This window comes from Chelonia mydas, chromosome 9 (assembly GCF_015237465.2).
Source record: "Chelonia mydas isolate rCheMyd1 chromosome 9, rCheMyd1.pri.v2, whole genome shotgun sequence".
In the NCBI taxonomy this organism is placed as follows: domain Eukaryota; kingdom Metazoa; phylum Chordata; order Testudines; family Cheloniidae; genus Chelonia; species Chelonia mydas.
Window position 1 is genome coordinate 64,000,862 of NC_057855.1, and position 16,258 is coordinate 64,017,119.

General features: G+C 44.5%; 1 long non-coding RNA gene across 1 annotated transcript; it reads left to right on the plus strand.

Moving 5' to 3' along the window:
* Positions 1-5,406: 5,406 nt before the first annotated feature.
* On the plus strand, positions 5,407-10,364 carry LOC122461633. The gene is made up of 3 exons (XR_006283655.1): positions 5,407-5,509; positions 7,852-7,898; positions 10,102-10,364. It is a non-coding gene; the product is annotated as an uncharacterized LOC122461633 (long non-coding RNA).
* Positions 10,365-16,258: the final 5,894 nt, after the last annotated feature.

Genomic DNA, 16,258 nt, shown 5'->3' on the forward strand with positions numbered 1-16,258 from the left:
ACACCTGTCCCACATGGTATTGTTTCTGTTCCCTGATTGGATGACCTGTTCTTTCAACACAACTTCCTCCTGAACCATATTTCGTTTTGCAATTAAATGAATCTCTGCCACAGGACCAAAATTCTCTTTCTGCCCTAACAATACTTAGCTTACATGAAAGTTGATAAAAAGCATACAGTAAGTAATGTATACCTTATGAACAAAAAAAATGTGGAGTGAATAAGCACATAAACTTGCCCATTATTGTTTGCTTCTGTTACAGAACACCATAAGGGAAGAACTGAACAATACAATAGAGAACATCCTGACACGGGTTGTGACTGAAGTAACAAGTATCTTATACCCAGCAGTAACCGAGTATGAAGAGAGAATTAGTGATACAGTATATACAATATCTGAAGAGTCCGCACTCTCTTCAGACAACTCTAGTAGCTGTAGCACATGTAATGAAGAGCTCTTTGATGTGTTTGCAAGTCTTCCATCCTCCAGTACCAGAAAGGTCATCTTTACAGATACAAGCATAAAAGCCACCAGCTCACCAAGTGATCTCAAGATAGCGACAGGGGGGAAACCAACTCCATTGCAATCTCAAAAATCATCTTTCACAATTCTGTCAAAGAGCACACAGAGGTCTCTGGAAAGTGAATTTTGGAAAGAAAGTGTTCACAAGGGGAAAACAGCAACACCACCTCACTATCATACTGAAAGTATTTCAAGATTGCGCCGGGAAGTTGTGAGCATGGGAGCTACGTCTGAGTTTCCCACAAAGTCTTTCAACACAGAGAAGTTTCCTTTTAGCCAAACTTATTTTAAACGTGAATCCGCAACAAAAGATACCAAGCCAAAAAAAGGTCTGACTGGTGAGGATATTTTTTCAGACTTAAATCAAGATCTTCCTAAAGGAGGTATTTTTAAAAAAAGGTTTGACAAGCAAACTGTATCAGACGCCAATGACAATGACAACATGAAAATGCTACAGGTGGCTGAGAATGTGGTCAAGGAAGTTTTTAGGAGAGTAAAAGATCTAAGTGATTCTGTCAGCATTTTAAAGAAAGCTCCCATTGAGCTTAGTGAAAGATTGTTCTGTAGTAGTTTTAAAAGAACTGAATTTCCTGAGACTTTTCATAAAGATTTCCAGAAAGAAATTGGATTAGTTGCTAAAGAAATTGTAGCAACTGTTTTTGATAACTTTCACAAGTGTTTGGTGTCTTGCATCGGTATGGCATCAGACCAAGAACCGGTAATAAGAAGGAAAGACCAGGTCCCTGCCCGAAGAACGAGCAGAGTGTCCAAATCAGAAAAAAATAAGATCATGCAAGCTGAATTACCTGCTTATGACCCAACATTTTCTTCATTTACTATTGATAAAGTAGCCAAAGAGGCGGTCGAAAGTGTTGTATTCACACTAGAGTCATTTGTAGCCTTTCAGTTTAAACATGACTTTAAATGTAAATTTTCTGAAATAGTGAAACTCCCTGTTGAAAATATTTCTAGTGCACAACAGCCACCATTCTTAAGGCCTCTCTCAACCCAGACAGTAAATGAAATAGAAGTATCATCTAAAGCATTTGAACTTGAAATGCCAGGAACTACAAGTAAAAGAACGCTGCCAACCGTAGAACAATTCCAGAGTTCATCGGATGTATCAAGGGTAAGTAGTATGATTACAAAGGAAAGCATAGCGAGTGCTATTGTCCAAGTGCAAGATTTCCATTCAGAATTGAACATTTACGCTACAATTGCTGTTAATGATGTTCTTGAAATCTTCAAGCGGAAGCTAGAAAAAGAAATTAGCCAAAGGCAAACAATCCCGTTTTATGATGACTCCGAAGAAAACATTATGGCAGGTGAGATAACTGGTGCTGTATTAGATCGATGTGCTCAGCGTCAAACTGAAATTACTTCAGAATTGAAGTTTGGGAATCTTGAAATGGAAAAGTCTGGACGAGTATTTGGAAATAATAAAATTCATGGTCAAGGTGTTGCAGTGTCAGAAGGAATAAAACTGCCTGCTAGAAAATTAAAAGAAATTGACCCGAGGGAAAACTTTCCACCTATCAATGTTCCTGGAATGGTGATTTATTCTGAGGAAGAAACAGAAATGGAAGAGGAAATTCCATCTCGTCTCTGTCCAACAATCCATAAATTCTCGGCGCGGGATGCTCACACCACATCAGAGGTGATCAAAAAGTCTGCATACTACATGTCAGCTCCCACAGCAAGACCTTCTAGACCATCGCTGGGAACAATAACTAAACAAAGAGCAATTAGCTCCAGGATGACTCTACCCCCTATTGGTAAGCAGTTTCCAAGAAAATCCTTCTCTCCATTGGGCATAATGAAATCTCCCAGAGATGAAGCAAGGCAAAGCCAGGTGTCTGAAGAGCACTGCCAGTTAATGTCAACACATGAAACCAAGTATCAGCTATCACAATTACAGGATGGTGCATTACCTGCAATAGTAGTAGAAGAAATAATAAGTAAATTGGTGTCTACAATCTTAAACTCTGTTTGCAGCACAAGCCTGGAACACAAAAGATGTTTATCAAAAACCGAAGTGAATGAGATCACAGACACACTTAAACAGTCAATAAAAAAAAGAATGTCCACAAATAAAATCAGTCTTGTAGGAGCTGCAGATGAAGACCAACATTTAAATCCAGAGTATGAAGATACTGTTAATCAAGTGGTTTGCAGCATTTACAATAGTGTCATGCAAGAAAGTGGATCTCAGCCAGTCCTTTATCACGATGGAACAAGTTGCAAAACAATTTTTCCTGAACGAACAGCTAGTATAATAATAAATGAAGTCTCCAGTGGCCAGATAATACATTCTTTTAATGAAAACTCACCAACTGAGAACTACAGTGCTACAGAGTTTGACAGTACTGCTGACAAAGATCTTTCATCATTCGCCATTCAAATAAATATTGAGGCAGGAAGTTCTGGAGAGTCAGTTAGAGATGTAAATGGGTATTCAGCAGAAACATTGCTACAAGCAAAAGAGCTACCAATTGAAATAATCCCTCATATTAGAGACAGACCATTAGACATAGATCCAGACCTTATTTCAGACCATTTAGCAGTTATTTCCATAAAAACAGAGCCTACTGAGAAACGGAATGAAACACTTAGAACTCATTCTGGACTAGCGCTACCAGAACTAAAAAAAGCATCGCTATCTAAGACAAGTTTGCTAAGTACAGCTACTGAAAGTGATGTAGAGAAAAGGAGAGAAAGACGGTCCTCTGTGAATGCTTTAGGACGACTAGATGTCAAACCAAAGGAGGTAAGTAAAAAGAATGAGTAATTTTCATATGCAAATTGGTAAAAAATTGTTTATCATACTGTCACTATGATCCTGATCCAGGAAAGCATATAAGCACATGCTTAAACTTTAAGCAAAAGTCCCACTGAAGTCAATTAGATTACTCACATGCTTAAGCAGTTTACGGGATCGCACAGAGGCATCGAGGGCCTCAATTCAGCAAAACACTTAAGTATATGCATAACATTAAGCATGTGCTCCTTTCCCGTTAAAGTCAATGGGATTTCAGAATATGCTTAAAATTAAGCATATGTTTAAGTGCTTTGCTGAATCAAGGCCAAGTAGTCTGTTTTGGATATTGTACTTGGACTTGATAGTTTATGTTGCCTTCATATTTTATTCTCATCTCTTTTCATTCAGAAAGTTTAAATACAACAGAGTGGGCAAAGTACACTAAGAATATAATGTTGATTTTTAATCACAAGTGTGTTCAAAAGTGTCTTCGGCATCTGGGTAGCAAGTCTAGTCCTGATAGTAAAAGAGAGGTAGTGTGTCTAGAGGTTCGCGAAGGGAATTTAGAGTCAAGACTCCTAGATCAATATTCCCAAAACACTCTTGACTCTTGTGTGACCCTGAACAAATCACTCAGGGCCAGATTCTGATAGTCTTACTCAGGCTGAGTGGTACCATACTTCTCCAGTTGTCTTATTAACTTAAATTGAACTACCCCTGGAGTAAGATGCTACCCCACCTGAGTAAGGCTGGCAGTATCTGGCCTCCAACCTCTGGTAAATTAGTAGATACTGTAAGTGAAATCTTGTCCCCATTGAAGTCAATGGCAAAACTCCAACTGATGTCAGTGAGGGCAAGATTTCATCCTCCCGGGGTCTGCTATGTTTCCTCTCTTTTACGATAGCCTTTCCTGTGGTTATCACCTCATCCAACAGAGTGGACGGCCTTTTATTTTAAAAAATGATTCAAATACAAAGTCCTGGTTTTTCCTGCCCACTGAAATGGAGTAAAAACAATGTATCCATATGCAAGGCTAAAACAGTCTTGTTGTACTATCTTGTTTTCTAATTAGCGAACAGTAGACAAATTGTACGAAAAATGACTCTGAAATACAGTTCTCTTCAAAAGTTCTCTCTTCAACACCAGGTCGTTTGCAGAAATTCATTTCAGAACCTGAAGAAACCCGATGTCACCAGGGTGGAACTTCTAAAAGATGTCAAGAGCAAGGAGGAACTTATTTTACGACTTGTCTCATATGATATTGAGCATGATGAGGACGAGGATTTTGAAAAAATCCTAAAAGTAGATTCTGCTTTGGTTTTTGAGAGCCAGCCACATGCAGCAGGGAAAGAGGAAATCATGCCTGCTTCTGAGAGTACCCCTTTGGCTGATATGCAGAATAATTTAATTGCTGCCCAGGCACCTGAGAAAGAGGATCAGTACAAGGTAAGTGGTGTACGTGAAACCTTTACTATTTCACCTGATTACACTGGGCCAAGTCCTGGTCTCATAAAGTCAATTATAAAACTCCCATTGCGTGCAGGATCAGACCCCCCAAGGATGCAAAGTGCAGCTCACCCACACAGTCTGGCCATTTTCCATAGGGCTGAGCAAAAATAAGAGGCAGGTGTTGCAGAGGTCAGAGCTATGTCCAGTCTTGTTTAAAATCCTTCTTCATGATCAGAAGAGGGAGAAAATAGAGAATTGAATTTAAAGTTGATACAGACCAACAAATATAGCTGAACATCATATTACACAATGGAAACATACAGGACATGTTTAAATGGTATGGACTCTTGCCTGACTTCTTGTTCCACATGGAATCTCACTCCCCTCTCTTATACCATTTATTCCTAACTTCATTATTTGTCCCTTGGATTATTTTTTAATCCAGGTGTTGCCTAAATTATTTTCTAGCTTTTCATTAGAACTCCCCATGGATCCACCTCCCCTTTATTGACTTGAGTTTCCTCTGTGAGGCAGTACTATTCAGGTGATCTTATCGTGAAGGGAACAAAAAGAGGCCTTAGAGAGGCAAGGAATAGAAGCAGGTGAGATGAATGAGCCAGGAATTGGAATGTTGTGAGAAATAAATGTAATTGTTTTTCAGATTATGGAACAAACAATATCAACTAACTTGGCTGGCCCTAAATCGAAACTGAGTGTGGCCAGCTTATCCTCAGACATAGATGTGCTGTCTGCTCTAAGCAAGGGCATCCCATGTTTAAGGTAACTACTTTGGTGCTAAAAACAAAGGAGGGATCTATGTTTGAGGGTGGGGGTTTCCAGAGGTCCCTGGGCAGGGCTGTCTCTAGATTTTATGGGGCTCTTTCTGAAGTAACACAGGGCTCCATCCAACTCTCTCTTCATCTGACCAGCTCTGAAGCCCTGACCAGTAGCCCTGGCTACTCTGCCACACAATAGGACCAAACTCCATGGCAATGACTCCTAAGTTCCTTGGCAAAGTTAATTTATTCTAAAGAAATATCCTTCATTTCTGTCTTCCCATCTCCACACAAACATACACAGCCAGAGCTCACCGTTGAAAATACTCACGGACAAAGCTTGTGGGTGATTATTTTTGAGAACTGTTTCTTTGCTATGTTCTCCACGCATCCTAACCCCACTTCCCAGGGCAAAATGGCTCATGGTGGCCAAAGCTGGAATGCGTGGTGTGGGTGCACCTTGCACCCACCTCCAGCAGAGGCTTCAGACTGCAGCATGGGCTGCTCGTGTGAGGTGCTGAACTTCCTCAACTGCAGCTGACTTTACGGGGAAGGGAGGGGGTCTGCGCTTCTCAGGAGGTACACAGGATGCAGGGGCCTAGACTACACCAGTTGTCGGACAATGCCCCTTTGCAGTCATGGTGAATTATCAGTGGCACTAGCTGGTTTCAGTATATAACTCTGTTTAACATTACAGGCCAGGTTTTGGGGTCTGGCTGAACCGCACACAGCATTGGTAGAGGAGCATAAAATTTACCTTCGCGCTCTGCCAGTCTAGGGGCTGTTGACTGCAGGACCAGTCTCTAGTACTGCTCTATCTTATACCAGATTCCAGCACGCATAAGCAGCCAAAACCTCAGCTAGAGATCAGTGCATAGGGGCAATCTGGGCATATTGCCTTTCCTCTGGCCATGCCTCCTTTGCTATCAGCAAGGAGAATGGGGGCTGGCATAGGAGGCTGGGGTATTCCCTCTTGTGCTGGGGTATTCCTCCTGGGGCTCAATACATCAGCTGTACATTCAGAATTCTCTAGTGGTGTGGCACAAAGTGGCTGCACCATGCTGGGCAACCCAGCCTGGTGTTTGAAACCCTGTCCTGCTGCTAGGTTGACGAAAGAAACGCCCAGTGCTCTTTCCCCCCCTACAGTGTTTCCGAGCAGAAGAGAGCCCTAGATGTGTCCCAAAGCAGGAATGAAAAGGAAGTTCTGGGAGCGACCCTCTGACACCTTCAGTTGCTTGTGACACTAATTTTATGAAGCAAATTTCTGCAAGCATAACCAGGCAGCGCCCTCCCTGTAGACAAAGGGTTGATCCTGCCCCCATTGACTTCAGTGGGAGATTTGCCATTGGCTTGAGAGGGAGCAGATTGGGCTCTAAATACAGGGCAGAACTGAAATTTAAAAAGAAAACCTTCTGTGTTTTTAAAAGAGTGTGGGTTTTCTTCCTGTTCACCTGCCTCATTCTGAGTTTGATGCAAATTTTACATGCTTCTTCCTTATCAGGCAATAATTAATTGACATGCCCAACCTTGCAGTCAGGTGTCCCTGAAGTCAGCAATAAGAGGTGCCATTTTTTAAAGCACCTAAGTGAAATAGGAGCATAAGTCTCATTGAAAGTCAACAGCTCAAGAATCAAAGTCCTGGTGACAGGTTTCAGAGTAACAGCCGTGTTAGTCTGTATTCGCAAAAAGAAAAGGAGTACTTGTGGCACCTTAGAGACTAACCAATCTATTTGAGCATAAGCTTTCGTGAGCTACAGCTCACTTCATCGGATGCATACTGTGGAAAGTGTAGAAGATCTTTTTATACACACAAAGCATGAAAAAATACCTCCCCCACCCCACTCTCCTGCTGGTAATAGCTTATGTTGTTCAGAGGTATGTTGGAAATATTCCTTGAGTCGGATGTTGTTCAGAGGTATGTTGGAAATATTCCTTGAGTCGGAAGTCCTGGTGAGTTTCAATGGGACTTTATTCCTTAGGTGCTTTGGAAAAGCCACCCAATAATACATAACTCTTATGCAGTGCATTTCAGCCACACATCTCAAAGTGCTTTACGCAGATAGGAGAACTGAAACACAGAAAGGCAAAGAGACCCCCTCCCCCGGACACAGAGCAGGCCATGGGTAGAGTGGAGAACAGAACACAGGAATCCTGGATCACCACTGCATGATTCCTTTGGGTGGGAATACTCACTGGAGTCAGGGCTGAAGGACTGAGCAAAAAACATGCGTAAAGTGCTGTGAATGCCTATTGCTTAATTGTTATGCACTGATGGAGATGCACTGAGCTCTGTATCAAATATTTATTTATTTATAGTCAAAATGATGGTCTTCTTTTGTTTTTCAGTGAGTGTGTTGAAGAAACATTGCCAGTTCCTGAGACCCAGGACAAAGGTGAATGTTTGATTTTTTACTTTTTTGAGAGTTTGAAGTTTTTTCTTTTTCTTAATCTGAATACTGATATTTTGTATGCAATAAAATGCTATTGCACACACAAAAACTACATTAAAAGAACATTATTAAGGTTGGAATGGCACATAAGTGGGTTGGAATGGCACATAAGGTTGGAAAATCAAGCACTCAAAAGTTAGGAAATGTCAGAATTAAGGTTACCTGTGCGACTTTAATTCAGCCCCCCTTGTGCATATGCATGGTACAGTCTTCAGTTATAGGTTCAAATACTGTTTTTTCCACAAGATCCCTGGGGACGGACCCGCTCTGGGGTTGTTCCTTAGTACTATTCTTTAAATATAGCTTTTTGGGTGGAGTTTTCTAGGTTTTTTAAAAAAAGCAAACTGGAAAAACAGAAATTCTGTCATGTGGCATCGTATTGACACCCACATGGGTGATCAGCAGGGTTAGAACTTTTATGTCCACTGCTCAGACCTTTGCCACCTGAGTTAACTGAGTAACTAATTGCCATAGTAGGTGGTTATACTCTATGTGGACCAGCTTAGAGGAGGAGGAGACACTTTGCTAGTGGATTTCACAGATATTTGCTGACAGCAGAGGAATGGTGAGACTCAGAAATCTTATGTGCCATTCCAGTCTCTGGAGTGTGCTTTACCCGGCAGATTCATCTATCACTTCTTGTCCAATCTATCCCTGTCCCAGCCCTGTCTCTTCCCTACCCCTGGCTCCTCAGCCCTGTCCCATTCTCCTCACGGAGCAAGTCCCAGTCTCTTCTCCTTAGACCTCTCATCCCTCATTGCCCAACCAGGTCCAGTCTCCCACTCTGGACCCAGTCCCAATCTTCCTGCTGCTCCCAGACCCAGTCTCCTTGCTTGCCATTCACAGTTTCCTCACCATCCATCTCCAGCTTCTTGTCTCCAGACTGCTTTCACATCCAGTCCCCGTTCCTCATACTTGGCTCCTTGTCTGATCAGTCTCTCTCCCCCTGCCCCAGTTCCAATCACCCTCACACCTGTGCTCCTTATCCCCACTAGCTCCCAGTCTCAGTCTCCCTTCCCAGGTCCCTCATCCAGTCTCAGTCTTCAGCTCCCCATCTTCTTGTCCCAGTCCCTTTGGCCAGTCAGTCCCAGTTCTTCGCCCGCACCCTGGCTCTTCATCAGAACTGTCTCCCCTCCCCGCATCGCCTTACTGCTCACTGGTTTCCAGTTCCAGTCCCTTTGCCCAGCCAGTCTCAGTCTCATCCCAGCTCCTCAGCTGATCTCAGTCTCTCCAACTACCCACCAGCTCCCAGCCCCTCCCCTGCATTTCTTTCTCTGGCTCCCAGTTCCAGTCTCCTTGGCCAGCCAGTCCCAGATTCACTGACTACTCCCAGTTCTAGTCTTCCCCCCTGTCCGCCTGTCTCCCATCTTCACCCCCCACACCTCCCCAGGCTCCTTGTCCTACTTAACTGAGACAGAGCCTGCCTGTTCTGTGATGCCCTTATTGCTGGGCCTCGGCAGAGTGAAGGAGGAAGGAATCGAATGCAGAGGGTACAAGGACTGGACCTGGAAAGGTCGGGGGGAGTGAAATGACTGATATCATCCCCAAAGGCTAGTGTCTTACTTGGGTTGCTTGGAACATATCGGCTGCAGCATGTGTTTGAGTAAGAACTCCTTTTCACGTCCTGCTTCTGGGGATTAGTTTTGGCTTCCTTGGAACACAGTGCTTGATAAGCGTGGTGCACCAGTACAGGCTGCTGAAATGGATACAGGCCTTGAAACAATTACATCATTTCTATGATTAAGATCCACTAATGACCTGCAGAAATGGAGCATAAACTATAACTGAGTGGGTCTTTATGGGTTTATTCTTCTCTGTTCCCTCATCTTATTTCATGTATTGTTACCGTTACTTATTTATGATGGCAGCACCTACAGGCTAGGGCCCCTTTGTCCTAGACACTGTAAAAACATGCCCCGAAAGTAACAAATCCCCTGAATGTAAGCAAAGCTCCTAAAGGTAAAAGACAGTCCCCACTATATTTACACACACACACACACACACACACACACACACACACACACCAGGACAGAAAAGATGCAAGATACTGCTCTCTGGTAATGCTAGAAGAGTGATGCAGTGTATATGAACTTGAAGTAGAAACTAGAGATGGTTGAACAAATGATGTCTGTGTTCTTGTTGACAGACCCGTATGTTAACACGCCCCACGCTCAGAATACTGAAGACACATTAAGGACCTCTGAGGTAAATCTGTTTTAAAATAGTTTTACATGAGAGGTACTCCTTGTATACAGCTTTTGGCAATGATCGTAGAGCAGGCAGCCGGGGACCCAATCAGGAGTGGCAAGAGAGGCTAGAAAGCCCAGCAGGAGAGGGCCGGAAGGAAGCACAGTGGGGACAGTTGGAGAAAACAAGGGAGAAGCACAGAGAAGCTGGGGATATTCTGAGAAAGAGGGACGTAGTAGAGGGAACAAAATGGGTGGAGCTGAGGTTCCCACACCAAAGGTGGATGGATTCACAGTTTAGTCAAAATATGGATATTTAAATGTTAAAGGAGCTAAAATTCCATCTAGCGACTTCCCTCTTGTCATTCCTGACATCACCAGGACCCGGATGGAATTACAGCCCCTCCCCCCAGTGGCCCCACAGCTGCCTGTTATACTCTCTGTACCTGCAGAGGAGCAGTTAAACCCCCAGAAAGGTGTACAATCAGCAAGCCCTTTCCTCCTGTGTCAGACAGAACCTTTCCCAGACAGATTGCTGCCGTCTTCCTCTCTCTTCTAGGAAGCATGTTTCTTCACTGTCTAAGCCCCAGCTTGTGCTGCTGTGACCGTGCTGGCCACCAAGCACTAGCCGTGCGGTCAGGTGAAGGGCCAGAGACGGGACTCCTGTCACACTGACATACTAGGTCAGTTGTACAAGGAGGCAGCTGTGTTACTTGTGCCTTTTTAAAAAATAACCCCAAAATACTGGAGTCTCACTGGGACTGGCCAGCTGGGAGGAAGGGATCGTAGGGTATGTCTAGAACAGGGGTTCTCAACCTTTCTCTTTCTGAGCCCCTGCTTCCCCCCAACATGCTATAAAAACTCCATGGCCCACTTGTGCCACCACAACTGTTTTTCTGCATATAAAAGCCAGGACCAGTGTTAGGGGGTAGCAAGCAGGACAACTGCCTGGGGCCTACGCCACAGGGGCCCCCATGAAGCTAAGTTGCTCAGCTTCAGCTTCAGCCCCATGCCAGGGTGGAGAGGAAGGCTTCAGCTTTCTGCCCTGGGCCCCAGCAAGTCCAATGCTGGCCCAGCTTGGCAGACCCCCTGAAACCCCAGGGGGCCCTGGACCTGTGGGTGAGAACCATTGGTCTAGAATAACCTTGGGGTGTGATTGCAGTTTGAGCTGACATACGCGAGCTAGCTTTGATCTAGCTAGCTTAGGTCCCAGACCAGCGAAGCCACTATACAAACCCACTTGGAACCCTGGGCAATGACTCCTGGGGCTAGCCCATGCAGAAGTCCATGGTACCACAGCTGCTCCAGTATCCAAGCTAGCTAATTAAAGCTGGCGTGGATATGTATACACGAGCTGCCATCACACCCTGTGATGACATGGTTGACATACCCGTACAGGCTGTATGTGCCGCCTCCCAAACAAATGTGATCAAAAAATCGAGTCACCTTATTTTATGCATCTGCACAACAGCATCATCTTCTAATACACACAGCTATTCGAGAAGCCTATCCAAAGGGGTCAGAAGAGAGAAAGTAGAAGGGAAGGATTTGTGACCAACCAGCTGTTAGCTCAGCAAGTTGTAAGCTTGTAACATCTTTTCAATAAACCTTGGCCAGCTTGGGTCACAGATTGCTCCCCCCTCCACTCTACTGATAAGACAAACCTGGGCTGACTAAAAGGAAAAAGTCCCCTTATGCCAATAATGCTTATGGGATATGGCTCCACAGGCTAGTAATGGCAACAGAACCAGATATTGGAGTCTTTCTTTATACTGAAGGTGAGCTGCAAAGGACTTTCTAAAACACTGGGATTGTGTCCTTTTCTGCTGCTTTCTCTTGGATGCAGAATACTTGGATGAGTTATTTAAAAACAAATAAACACCCCTGCTTTTCTCTAACCTTTAAAAATATTAGGCATGTCTAGCCTGGTCTTCTCTGATTTTGCTACAGAACTGGTTGGGGTCGTCCATGTCTATTATGAGCTTCTACACCTCAGCTGACGGGGTGGCGATGTGCTACCGCTAACAAAAACACCCTGTCTCCCAAGTGTTCGTTAGTCACGGGAGTCAAATAAGTGTAAAACAAAACAAACAAAAAAACCAGTCTGAGTCTGGCTAAAAATCCCTTCCCTTCCCTGTTGCTAAACTTTCACTCCTATGATTTTTCTCGTTTGGCAGTTGCCAGCAGCGTGGACAAGGCCTGAATTTCTAAAGTGAAAAAAGAACCGAAATCTTTTTGGAAAAATTCTTTCAGGGCTTTTTCATAAAGAATCAATAAATAGCAGTAGCCCCAGTTTTTCTGCCCTCTGCAGGTCTCTGCTAGCTAGGAGAAAGATTTGGACTTACGGTCAGTCTGCTCCTGACTATGCATTAACAGCCCTTGTGGAGATCAGCCTTGAGGTCTCATTTACCTAAAAAGAGACAAACACACAGACCGATGGGTGCAAACACACATACTCAGAGGGATCCATGCCACTGGCCATTACTTACAGTCAAGTAACAAGGTCTTGTTATTTTCAGAGACATGGTCCAATGTACCCTAAAAGTAGAAAACATGAGTCAATTGTTACTTTTCCCATCCTTCAGTGAAAATATCTTCATCCCCCTCAGCTGCTTTCACCCCTGTCTGGTATTCATAACAATTCACAAGCTCCAAGCTAAAGCGGCAAATGCCTGGGGAAACTGGAGCCAATACAACAGCTGTAGCTCATGTGAGTAGTCACCTTAACTTAAGGATGGGTTCAGTAGTGAGGAGGGCTGATATTTACATGGCCCCAGGAAATGGTTTGGATTGAATTTGTTAAAGGAAATCAATAGGGTGCTGTTCTTTGCCTGTCCGATGGCAGCCTCCCTTCTTCAAGCTCCCTGTGTGCTCATCAAGTAATCCAGGCACTGGGCTAGAAGGTCGGCTCTTTTGTTGTCCAGCAGCTTGGGTTAGAGGCTGCTTAGAAAACTGTGGCATGCTGAAGAGGCTATAATTATATCTAGTGCCTCCAGCCTCACTCCTGTCATTCCTGACATCACCAGAACCACAGCTGGAATTACAACTCCCCCCACAATCCCAGTTAAGAGCTTCCTGTTATTCATTTGGTAGCTGTATAGCCCTGAAGAGCATGAATGAGACAGAATCATACACTGACTCTTTACTCTTCTCATGGTGCAGTTTGCCTTGCCCTGCGAAGATGCTGGAAATAAAGGCTCCTCATTAGAAGAGAAAACAGGTATCTAGGTACTTATATGACCCCCCATCACTGTCTGATCTAAGTGCATCCTAATTGTTAATGGCTTTTAGACTCTCAGAACCCCAGCGAGGTAGGGACATATCATCCTTATTTGACAGGCTGGGAACTGAAGCACAGGGTGGGTTAAATGACTTGCCCAAGGTCACACAGGCAGTCTGTGGTTGAGCCAGGAATTGAACTCCTGGCCTACCTGAGGCCTAGTCCAGTGTTCTACCCACTAGACCGTGCGTCTTACTCTGACTAGCCTTTCCCCGACAGTATTTCATCAAATCTATAATTGCTAGTTAGTGCACTGTTGTCTATACAGAGTTTGGCCATTGTTTATTACTGGCCTCCCTGGCTGCCAATATGGTGCAAGAGTGCACAGTTTATATGGTTCTTATAGACATGTCATACCCCTGTTTTGTTTCCTCCACAGGAGAGCCGGCTGCTTCAGAGTCCACCACTCCCAGTCAAGGGGATTCAGTGCCCAAGAAGGTGCCTTGCGTTCTATCCACAGTTTTCTCACAGTCATGCAGCAGCACAAGTGACATTTCATCACCATCGACCCCTTAGAAAATTCATACCAGATGCAGAACTTGTATGTCAAAGAGAATAAATGGCTTATTCAGCTCTTTGGGTTTGGGTGTTCGTCAGTTACATTAGTGATTAATTGTAGATTAAAACTCATGGAGTCAAACAAACCCTAATAGAAGAGAGAGACAAACACAGGGAAACCTAAACAAAAGGACTAGTGAGTTATTCTTTTTACAGGTGGAAGATGTTACAGCCCAGCTCCTGCTACCCTGACGGACAGCTGGGAGTGCTGTCATGGAGGCCAGCAGACATCTCAGTGCCCTCCTTCAGAGCAGCAGCAAACTTAGTGCTCCCATTCTTCAGCGACATAAGGTACCAGGAACTACCTGCTTTCCCTGGCTTGCGCCAGGTGCTAATGCAGCACATTTAGCTATGTTGGTAAACATAATGCTTTGTGGCTTCTGCATCAGAGAGACAGGTGTTGGTAGAGCTGTGTTTGTTAGGATGAGCCCTGGTGTCATGTACCAGAGACAACCAGGCTGTAGCCATAAGCAGTTAGATAGCCCTGATGTCATCTATTTATCAGAGGTGCAGGCCCTGCCAGAATGTCTCTTGGACCCCACATCGCCTCAGGCACACGATTAAGATCATGTGACCAAAGGGAACTTCAATAGCCCTTTTCTTTTAACTGGGGGCAGATAATGCTCCTGTTCATCTCCCAATTAACAGGCCACTTTGAATTGCCCCAGCAGTTCTTGCTGATCACAAACCAGTGGGAACTGTGAACATGTGAACGTACTGTACAAACACTCTAACGGGCAGTCATTGATTAACTCTCCTGCTCGTGGAGCGCTGAGTGCACAATTCAGTTCGCCTGTTTCCAGAGAGTCTGGCTCCTACCAATGTTATGGCTATGTCTATGTTAAGGCAGAGGCAGGTGAGATCAGAAGCCACGACATCCCTCCAGCATTTTCAAGACCTTCCTCAAGGTCTTCGCCAACCAGCTTTTGTTGGATTAACCCCATAAAGCTGGCGGGTTGGTAGGGACTCCAGCACACTGAGCAGATGGCCAAGCCACTTGAACCAGCATTGTCATTTGGGAAGATATTGGTGGCTGGTTGGTCCAGTGCCTCACATCCTTGTTCACAACATGATTGAACCACCATACGCCTTCAATATGCTGTTGCTATTTCATGTCAAAAGCATCCAGCTGGTGCATTTGCATCTCTGTGGTGGCTTCAGAGGTTTCAGAGCCATGCATATATATACACACAGCTTTGAAACACTAACAGCTGAAAAACAAAAAACTACTCCTCTCCATTATGCATTTATAGTGTATGCAAGCATGTCTTGGATGCAGCCACACACTCCTGGCTTGTTATCACATAGAATATCAGGGTTGGAAGGGACCTCAGGAGGTCATCCATTCCAACCCCCTGCTCAAAGCAGGACCAAGCCCCAATTTTTGCCCCAGATCCCTAAATGGCCTCCTCAAGGATTGAACTCACAACTCTGGGTTTAGCAGGCCAATGCTCAAACCACTGAGGTATCCTTCCCCCTCCATCATACGTGCTGTTCTTATGTGCAATAATATGTTACAGGATGCATAAGGAGACAACAGGTAAAAGATGTGTGATGATACACACACTGGAATCTGCAGAGCACAGCGGCTGGCTATGCTAGACAGGGTTATGATCCCATCTAGCCAAGGAATTTAATCCATGGAAACACTGTGGGCCAGATTCTGCCACTCTTGCTCACGTTGAGTAAGGCATTACTCCATGACTAGTCCCATTCATTTCTGTGGGATGACTCAGAGTAAAGTGCACCTCTGCCAACAGACCCCTTCACTTGTGGATTCCCACAAAAATCAATTCTCTCTCCAGTCCTACTCAACATTGACAGGCACCCCACTAGGTGAACTGATCAGACACCGTGGACTCAAGTGCCAGCAATATGCAGATGACACACAGCTTTAGTTATCCTACACCACCTGGCCCCTGTGGGAGAGGACTCCAGAAACAAAGCCTCAATTGGCATGGTTGAACACTCAGTGAGGCCCCCCTCACAGGGGATCCAAAAATCCCTTCCTAATCTTGTCACTGGAAAAAAATATCTTCCAGTTTGTTGATGTAGACTGAATGATTATCCAGCTCAGCCCCAGCTCTGTGAGGATAAGCTTGTATGGACACCAGCTGCCCTCTTCCGGGTCGACAGATTGCATCATGCACAGCCCTCTTCCCTGGCCTACTGGATATGGGGACTTGGTCTGGTTCCCCACATCCCACCCCCAAGTGTCTCACAGGGTAAGAAAGTTTGAGAGAGAACATTAAGAAGAGACACAGAAAACCAGTCAGGTG